General features: G+C 36.3%; 1 long non-coding RNA gene across 1 annotated transcript in view; it reads left to right on the top strand.

Moving 5' to 3' along the window:
• The first annotated feature begins 8,926 nt into the window (after window positions 1–8,926).
• LOC103093168 (uncharacterized) overlaps window positions 8,927–10,518 on the top strand; it is a 13,917-nt gene continuing 12,325 nt past the window's right edge. Inside the window, exon 1 of the long non-coding RNA XR_462665.2 lies at window positions 8,927–9,192. This is a non-coding gene — a long non-coding RNA (uncharacterized LOC103093168). The remainder of the gene's footprint in view (window positions 9,193–10,518) is intronic.

Below are 10,518 nucleotides of genomic sequence, written 5' to 3'. Positions count from 1 at the left end.
TCAGTCAAATTGAGTCTGTAGTCAAAAAGATCAGTAAGGAGAGGACCATTCCTGTGGAAGAGGATAGAAGAGAACAATGCATATGAAGAGAGCATTCAGGAATTAATGGACATTGATGAAAGACTGAGAACTTATAAATTTAAAAGACTGTGAAATTTTCAATGAAGAGGATTACAGGATAAATGGACTAATGATTTTATACTTTGGCTAATGTATTATAGTAAATAATAACATAGCATTTATTCACATACAAACACAAATATATTTCTTACTATGGAATGGCAGGATTTTCAAGAGGAAGTAGAGGTAAGTATATGGAATACAACAGTAAGATAACTTATATAACAGTAACATTGACATTTAAATAGCAAAACAACATGATATAGCAAAAGTAACAACATAATAAAACGTAAACACAAAACATAAACATGGTTAGGTTACATTGAATCATTGCTTAAATGAGTGAAATAATATAGCTATAGATATGTTATTTACTAACAAAATATAGTTACATATGTAGATTTAGTTTAGGTATAGAAATTTAGTTAGGAGAAGTATTTTGAAGTTAGGTAAAATTAAGTAAGATAAGGTAAGAATTTAGATACTGACTTGAACTACATAATACATTACACAACACAAACAACATATCACATCATATATCAATCAAAATTGTAAATAAATATTGTAAATATATGTAAATAGGGTGTGTAATAGGATTTTAAATTAATTGTATTATAGCATATGTATAGCATACATGTATATATTGTATGTATGTACTACATATGTAAATTATATACCTAGCTCATTAATATCTTTTGTTACATGTATTTGCATAAGTGATTTTGATTGGTTTGATTTTCATTGTAAAACTTATGCAATGTTGTGTTTATTGTGATTTTCAAAATTTTTTTCTCTAAGGTTAATGTATTGCAATAGTAGTACCATTTTCTGTTTTAACTGATAAGAATATTTGAAGTTTGATATTTGCATGGAAGTTATGTTCATCTTTTGTTTGATGTTATTTGCTGTTTTGATTTTGCTTGTTTGACTTTTGTACTTTTTCATTATTTACTTTGTTTTCTTTTTCCTTTTTCCTTGTTATAAATCCCTAGAATAGGTTAGTGTAAGTTAGAGTGAGATAGTTGAGTGTAAGATGTTTGTTATTTTGGGTAGATTTCTTAGTTTAGATAACTGGTAAATGTTTTAGATTGTGCACAAACACAAAAATCGTGTTTCCAACATGATTTTTGATTTGTGCAATAGGGGGGAATTGTGATAAAGGATGGAAAGGTTTGCAATTTGCAAAACTGTGCAAAAACTGAGAAAAATGCAAACCTAGGTATGATTGATAGTGGCATGTGACCAAGGGTCCCATGGGAGCCTGAGTTTCAGGATCTGGGATGATTCCATTTGGCCCAACTGACTTTCTTCTGGTCTCCTGAGGAAGTTGAGAGGAAGGTATCAAGAGGATTTCCCTGTGTTGAACTGAGGAAGGGTTCCTGTATCTAACTGAGGGCAGCATTCAGTCTCACTTGGACATCAGGACTTGCTTGGACATCTAACAATAACAGATCCTGGCTCTAACTGTTTTTTTGGATCCCTGCTGAGTAAGATTTGGGTACTTGGTTAAGTTTTAGTTTATTAACCTAGTGTGAACTTTAGATTACTCCATCCTACTTAGTCTATCAAAAACCAGGAAATTGTGAACTTTAGATAACTTCACCTACTTAGTCTAACAAAATCAGCAATGTCTACACCCATACATAAGGATTATGTATTTAGGAGGATGGCTTGTGACAGACATGTGCTTGCAAATGACAAATCAGAAACAGTTGACAGACCCCTGGGCTGTCCTAAGTCAAGGTTAAGCTAACATTGGTACCGGTGAGATGCAGGAAAGTGATGTAAAACAATCTATATATTTTGCGTCACTTCTCTCTGGTCTCTGAGATGGCAGAGAGGTAACTGGCGGCAGTGTGCTGGGCATCTTGGCATCTTGGAGTGGCTGCAGCAATTGTTTGGTTTGGCGGTGAGTTTTCCTTGATACTATACTGGGAGAAGCTGAGTAGCTAGTTCAGGTTCAGGCATCTTAGCTGAGCTCTTTTGGAGTTTAGACTGATACTTTCTCCTTTACCTTCCAAACACTATCCTCTTAGAGAAAGCCTCTAGTCTTCCCCCTGGTTCAGGCCAGGCAGGAGAAATCCTACACCTTTCCCCTCTCCCTTCTCCTTAATTTCTTTCCTCTATATTAATTTAAATCATAAATTTCCAGCTGACTTCGGTATTTTATTTGGGATGTTCCTTGGCAACCAAAATTAAATTTAGATTAGGTCATGATCCTAAATTATCCTTACAATAGTTAGCACAGTCAGTTAGTTTTTAAAATAAGAATTAGCATAAGTAAATTCCAAAGCCATTATTCATTTCCCTTCCAAAACAATAAGGTAGATTTTATATTTTTTTTCTCTTGTGTTTCCCTTACACAAAAATCCTATCCTAATAAAGGTCAAAACCTGGGGTTTCTACCTCCAAATTAAATAAATGGAGGATCATCAAATCCCTCCAAGCTACAAGTCTGGGGACCTCTACATTCCACATTGTGGAATGAATATTTAAAAAGATTTAAAAATTATTTATTGATATATTTATTCTTATATTATCTTCATTTTCAAATTTCCCTCATCTCCCTCTTACCTATTGAACTTGTTCTCCAGATTCTGCTCATTTTACTCTGCATTATTTCACATGTTTTCTCTAAAAACATACATTGTATCAGTTCCACATAAGGCAATACTATTTCATTACTTTAATATTTCATACTTTATCAGCCATTCCTCAATAAAAGGGTACCTCCTTAGTTTCTAGGTCTTTGGCATATATATATATATATATATATATATATATATATATATATATATATATATATATATATATGAGTCCTTTTCCTTTTCCAGTCTCTCTGATCTCTTTGGGGTATAGGCCTAGTAGTGATATCACTGTATATGCACAGTTTAGTGACTTTTGTTCATAGTCCTAAATTGTTTTCCAGAATGACTATACCAATTTTATTGTATAAACCATATATTGATATGCCTTTTTTCCTGTATTTTTTCAAGTAATTGTCATTTTCCTTTTTTTTAATCATCTTTGTAAATCTGATGGATGTGAGGTAAAAATCTCAGAGTTCCTTTAACATATTTATTTAATTGTTACTGATTTGGAGCATTTTTTCACTTTGTTGTTAGTTTGTATTTCTTCCTTTGAAAATTGCCAATTCATATCCTTTGATCATTTGTCTTTTGGGGAATGTCTTTTGTTCTTATAAATTGATTTACTTTCTTATGTAACTTGAATAAAGATCTTTTTTCCTGTTACCCACTTCAATAAGGAAGATTTCTTGGGTAGCACTAGACTAGAGGATTGCCTTGTGAGTAAACTTGAGTTTTGTAATTTGGAGAAATGGCTTACTAGGGACTAAGGGTTTCTTAAAGCAACATCTTTCTTGAAAGAATTGCCCTTTTAACTCTCATAGCCAGGGAACAATAGTGTAGCTAAAGGGCAGGAAGAGTCAAGCTTATCACCTCCCATTACTCCTCTCCAACTACTATTGTCATGGGCATTGTACCCTGTGAGATTTAAAATGGTTGAGGTCTTAAACTGTAGTGATTAAAATAGTGGAAGATATAAATTGTGATAGATATAAGAGAGGGTGAGTAAATTTGACCGCAGAATATATGTTTCACTACAGTGTCTTGGTTTTTAAATCAAATATAAGGTGGTCGCCAGGGAAATATTCCCAATTATTCAAATACCCAAGTCAACTGGGTTTTATAGAGATTTTTAATTAATAATATAATGAGGAATTAGAGAAAGAGAGAAAGAGTAGGAAAGGAATAATTATGAAGGGCCTCAAGCCAATATGGCCTAGACCTGAGTCTTAAGAGAGAGAATCAGTCAGTCAGTCTTTTAACACTCACCACAAGGTCTGCCTAAACAAGGATTCTAGTAACACCAGGCCAGCTCCATCTCAGCTGACTTCACCAGAGAGCCTTCCAGACAGATACTGTTCCAAAGGGCCTCTCTCCAGAGCCTCCAGAGGGACAGAGTCCCTTTAGAGGAGCTCCAGCGAGATATCCTTAGAGATTGTCCTCCAAAAGCTTCCCTTCTCCAGAGCCTCTCTCAAGAGATTCTTCCCAAGCGATCCTCATTAGAGATCATCCAAAAGGATTTTTCCAAAAGCATATATCTCCTCAAGAGATTCTGCTTTTTCTTATATAGCGGTTTTCCTCCCATGTCACCTCCCCTAAGTCCCTACATCTACCAATCACTGTAGACGCTTTCCAAAGGACTGCCCATCTAAATTCCTGCTAAGTCGACCAATCTCCTCAATAAGTCTGAATCAGAAAAAATGCTGCTGTGTCGACCAAATCTCCTCAGTCCTCACTGCTGTAGAAGAATATAAAAACCCCAGAATGTAAGCATTCAGGGAGCAGCCTCCAGGTTTTTCCACTCATGTTGTATTGCTGGCCAAAGATTTAACATTACTAATAAATCTCTCTCTTTACTTTTAAGCTAAGTTTCAGAGTCTTGAATTCTTGTGAAAGGTATCTCTCCCGAATCCCAGGGGTACATCCATGCACCTCACAACACTATTGTGAATTGTTCTAACAATTCAGGTCCAAGGGTTAGAGTGTTGCCTGACTAGAATTTCCAAAGTTTGTTGATCTTCCACTCAGAGTTAAACCACAGGGGTTTCTATAAGTCTATAAAATACTATGTAGGACTAGTTATAAGAGGTAGGGATTCACTGGAATGTAGTACTGTTATACTACTGGTAAATGTGCTAGGTAGTATGGTTGGATGAGTGCCAGACCTGAAACCAGGAAGACTCATCCTCTTGAGTTCAGATCCAGCCTCAAACACTTACTTGCTGTGTGACCCTTGGCAAGTCACTTGACTCCCTTTGCCCCAGTTTCCTCATCTGTAAAATAAGCTGGAAAAGGAAATTACAAACTACTCAGTATCTTTACCAAGAAAATTCCATATAGGGGTATGAAGAGTTAGAAATGACTGAAATGACTTAATAATAATAAAAACCTGAGTTTAGTTTCTTGCAAGGGGAATGATTGTAAATGCCTTATGTCTTTTCTGCAACCTCTTGTAGACTTCCGAGTCCCATGCGTGTGGAGTGAGAAATTAGTGTGTTATTCTCAAGTTATTATCTCCAAGATCAATACCCCTAGGATCCTGGAGGAAGTTATTAAAATTAGTTTTTTTCAAATCCCCTGATAATTGTCCCACCTCCATCCTTCTCCCTGTAGGACAAAGACCTTACAGCCCATAAGTGTTTTGGGGTGGGTCTTTGGAGTTTGTCTGGGAACTTGCCCTAGGGAGGTTCCAGACTGACCTTGTCTTAGATTGAACTGTAAACCCTGAAGTACCCAGTGACCAAATCTCAAGTAGTACCCTTTTGTCGTAGAAGTTTCTCCCATAGTAGCAGAGACCTCTTACAGGTGGTCAAGCCCCATGGCTAGAATGATCCTCTTGTACCATTATAAAACATCAGCCTCTTCCAAATAATCCAGCCCTGAATTCTCTCTTTGTATCTGCTGGAGAGCTAATAAATTTAATAATCCTATCCTTTATTTCTGGATTAAAACCTGTCTCCAGCTCTTGAACATTTCTTTAAAATGTTAATTTGAAGGAAGACTTGAATGTGTGAAATAAGTCTATTCTATTTTCCTACAAGTTAAGAGTTTTTCTGTAAATCAGGGGTCATTTTTGGCTTAGGCCAATGACTCAAGGCATGGCCACACATCTCTCTCTGTAAATCCGGGAAACTTTGTCTCAGCTCTGTGATACAAGATGTTGCTCCATGTTTTTCTCTCTCTTAATAAATATATTCCATTTTTAAAGATGGTTTTCTTGGTCTCTTTGAATACTGGCTAAAGAGGGCAAAGCTTGTTATTTCAAGGTCCCCTTAAATGTCCATTTCATCCACTTTTGCCTAATGCATTTTTTTGGGGGTGAAATGAGGACCCAATAAATATATTTACCCTTAGTGAGAAGCAGGGGACACTCTTAGACGTTATTTGGAGAATTTCCTAGGGAAGATCTGGGTGGGAGTCAAAGAGAATTTGAAATGTTTGGATCAAGGTCAAGATCTAACTAAATTCATATGAACCCAGGGATTATGGAGTATTAGACCATAGGATGCCCATAATGTTTAGAATTAGGATGAAAAAAGTAAAAACAAATACATAGCAACATCTTGATATTTTATCTATATGATGGTTTATCTAAATTTTTCCATGATGATGTCCTCAAGTCCTTTATATAGATGGTGTGTTACTCTGCCCTGAAATTTAGCTTTTTCAAATCTCCTGAGGGGCAGATTCTGGCTTCTACTTAGTGATTTTTCCTAGATTTGGTCCTGAATGTTCTAGTAATGCTTGCTTTCATAACACTGAAAAGTAATTCTGGGCTATGTTACAGAATGAAATTCATCAGAATCTGTGTTTCTCTAGATTGTGTCAGTGAAGAGAATCTTTCTAAGCAAAAAAGAAATGAGGAAGTAAGGAGAACCACTTGGGTTCAGATAAGGAAACATTGATCCTGCCAAACCATGAGGCACATGGGCATTTTTGGATATGATGGAATTTTTAGTTTTCATCTAGATGTTTCGTGTTCTGTGGTCTATGACCTCGTGTCCATACAGTTATTAATTCAGTAGGTACCATTAAGCTAAAACTGCATATAAGATATTGTGAAATTGCTTTTTTTTGAATTTCCAGCATTTCTATATAGAAAATAGAAGGTAATTTGGGGCCATCAAGCTGTTCCCAGCTCTCAGACTCTGGATTCAGATTCCAGTGGTATCCTTGAAATTTCAAGTTCCTTGGTTTCAGCAAACTAGGTGAGGATACGAATCCAGCCCTCTGGGGCTGGCTTTGTGGAATCTCCTCTGTTCCTTCTGTTCGGCCCCCCCCCCCCTTACATCTGGGTCTGAGGCCAAGGAAGTTACAAACCTTTCTCCCTACTTGTCCTTGGCTGTTCAGCTATACTCCCAATTCTTAACTGTTTTTGCTGCTTTTAATGTTAATTTTATGGAGTTATTTTTAGTTGTTTGTAGGAAATTTTAGGAGGGCCAGTTGGGTTTTCAACTGTGATCATTCATCATCTATTTGGTAGGAAGAAAAACCATTGGTTAACTAGTTTGACCTTGAAAATAGGCAAAGAACTTTGTTTTATGAATTATTCTTAGCTTAGATGCGTGGATCAGAATGATCATTCTGTTGTGTGGTGCAGAGGTGAACCACTGGGGTCCAGGAAGGATACCTTTTACAAGAATGCAAGACTCCAAAACTTAGGTTAAAAATAAAAAGAGAAATTTATTAATTTGGAAAATAATGTTGAATCTGGCCAGGAGGACTGCATAGGTGGAAGCCTGCCTCCTAAGTGGAACAGAATGGGTGGAAAAGTTGTTCCTTGGGAGGACAGCATGGAAAAGTCCATCCATTCAAAAGCCCTTTGGGGGGACATCAATTCTGGGGATTTTATACTCTTGACAACAGTGAGGGCAAGACTCTGGAGCAAGGGGTTGGGGGAAGGTTTGCCCAAGGGCATGGGGGTGGTTCTCATGATTTGGAGGATAAATGAATTTGGTGTGTCTCTTTGTCCATCTCAATTCAGTGACAATCAAAGGAGGGTAATCCTCAAGTTCAGATGTTTGGGATTGGGAGTCACTAGGGTGTAAGGCAGCAAAGGAATTTCCCTAACAATAGTTTGCCTGAGTTTTTGGGGGTACCAATGCCCATGCCAATTCTAGCTTCTTATAGTCAGATCTGTGTTTATAATATCTCTATCTTAATCTATGTCTATATCTTTCTGTATCTGCATTTTAATACAGTCTTTATTGACTTAATATTCTGTTGTGTTTCTCTGATAAATTTAGACTGCAGTTGCTGTCTTAATATTTTGAGGAGTCTATCCATACATTGCATATTGCCTTTTCTGCTAGTTAAACACTTAACTCTTACTTTTGTAAGTGATTTTGTTTGATACTTGAGCAAAGGTCATTTGAAAACTGAAAAATAGTAGTTCATTGTTTATAACATTTTAATATGACACTTTCTTTACCTTTCCATATTTATTACTGAGGACTTTTTAACCCCTCTGGAGCTTATTTTCAGAACAGATCAAAATGTTGTGTCCATTCTTTACTTGAATATAGAAATTCAAAGGTGGAACACTTTCCATAAGAGAGATATTATTGTGTACTGCATAGAGGGCCAACCCTTGCATTAGGGAGATCTTATTCAGTTCTGAGCTTTTATAGATATCATCTTTGTAGTACCAGATGTTGCCTTTCTCCTTAACCTCCCACTCTCCCATTAGAATGTTGTATAGTATTATAGAAAGAGTATGGCATTTGGAATATAAAGATCATAGATCTCAGACTGAAAAGGAGCTTAGAGGCCATTTAGGCCAACAACTAATTTTATAATTGAGAAAACTGAAGTTCAGGTTAAAAAATGTGTCCCAGGACATACAGGTGGTAAACATTAGAGGCAATACTTTTCAAGTAGGCACACCTGCAATTTCTATTGATCTGCAACAAAACTTGTTATATATAGGTTAAAGATATAGCTATCTTGGGATGGGAAGTGGAAAACATTTCCAGAGGCTTACAAAGAAAGCTTTTTGTTTAACTCTTAATTGTTTAAAATGATAGAATTCCATTTCACCTCTGGCAGATGTTCAAAATACAAGATTAAAATAAATCAAGTTTCTGGAAGATTGTGTGTGAGGAAAGGAAGACAAGGTGAGGTAAGGGGATAATTGGATGGGGTTTATGGGGGTGTAAATTAAAACACCTGAGACATTGATAGCTTATAACTTTGCCTTAGAAGGGAGCAGAGGGTGAGCCGAAAAAGTAGAGAAGAAAGAGGTCACTGGATGCTGTTTTAGGAAGGAAGATCATTTCATAGTGAAAAGTTGCTCAAGAAAGGCTACTCTAGAAGAAAACAGACTTCTGTGAGCGATCCAAGCAGAAATGACTGCTTTAAGAACTGAATCAAGTAATTGAGGACAAGTGGTTTTTGATCATTTAGATGCTGAGATTTTTGGTTGCTTAAAACTAGGGAATGGGACTTCCCAGGCTATTTGTTTGTGCTTTGCTCCACTTATTTGGTAAACAAACCTTGGTTTTGTTATATGTTCTTAAATATGAACATTGTTAGAATGCTTTTCCAAGACTTCTTAATCCTCTTGCTCTAAAGTTATTTCTGCCTACTCTGCTATCTAACTTTGTAGCAGAAAAAGTACGGGATCTGGAGTTGGAGTTACTGAGGTAGAATCTCAGCTTCGGTTCTTAAATCTTGAGTGACCTGGGGTAGGTCCCTTTGCCTCTCTGGGCCTCTGTTATCTGAGCTTGGACATAAACCTCCAAGTTTTCTTCCTGCTCTAACTTTGTAATCCTCTGTCCACCACTCCTCTATACTCATTGTCCTCAACTCAACTAGAAAGCTTCTTGGGGGGAGGTTGTCTTAGATTTATATTTGTACTTGGAATACCTAGCACTTTAAGTCTTGAAAAAATGCTTTTTCATTTATTTTCTAAGATGAAAATAAATCCTCACCCATTTTTTAAATTCCTAGAACTCTGAGAAGGAGATGTAACCTTTCTCCTGGACCCAAGACAGCTGTGAGAATGGAAGTTAAGGATCTTGAAAATTTATGTCGCTTACCCATGGAACAATTTTTTTTTTGGTGGGGGGGGGAAGAGAGTGAATGACACTAATAATGGGGAACAGGGATCAGAAAAGGTTTGTGACTTTCAGCTGGCTTTTGAAGGAAAATCGAGAAATATGTATTTGTCAGCTAATGGTGTTTAAATTAAGAGACTGTGATGGATCTAGTCTCTGTTCTCAGAGGGAGAATCAGACAAGTACAGAAATAAAATATAGCATGTGTGTTGAAAAGGGAGAGATCCCTTAGCTTATTTATGGTGGCATCCTCCAGGATTTGAGTGCTAAGGGTTTTTTGTTTTGTTTTGAACTGACCTCTTCAATTCATTGATATAAGCATCCTGTTGTCTTTATAAGTAGACCCAGTTTCTGATGACAAAAATATTGTGCCTCATGCAAAATCATGGAAAAGGGAAGTAGGAGAGTTTTTTTAATTGAGAGTTTTAACCCAAGTTAAAGTTCTTTGAACTTGAAAAACTAAAAAAAAATTGTTTGGTTTATAATTGGTTTCCTTTGTAATCCTGAGTAATTTATTTTGTGCAATTAAAATATTATTCTGAGAAAGGGTTCGTAGGTTTTATCAGATCACCATAGGAGTTCATAAAACCAAAAAATGGTTAAGAATTCTTATTAGCCTAATTTTCTACTAGCATTCACTCTTTTTTCCTCACCTGAGGAACCATTTCATTCTTTTGAGAGTTTGGGGAAAGAAATTACTCAGGACAACCTGAAAAAGGACAATGGAACTGATGAAACAAACTGATAGGGGC

This window comes from Monodelphis domestica, chromosome 2 (assembly GCF_027887165.1).
Source record: "Monodelphis domestica isolate mMonDom1 chromosome 2, mMonDom1.pri, whole genome shotgun sequence".
Taxonomy (NCBI): Eukaryota; Metazoa; Chordata; class Mammalia; order Didelphimorphia; family Didelphidae; genus Monodelphis; species Monodelphis domestica.
Note: the sequence above shows the minus strand (reverse complement) of the source record. Positions and strands in the feature narration are given on the sequence as shown.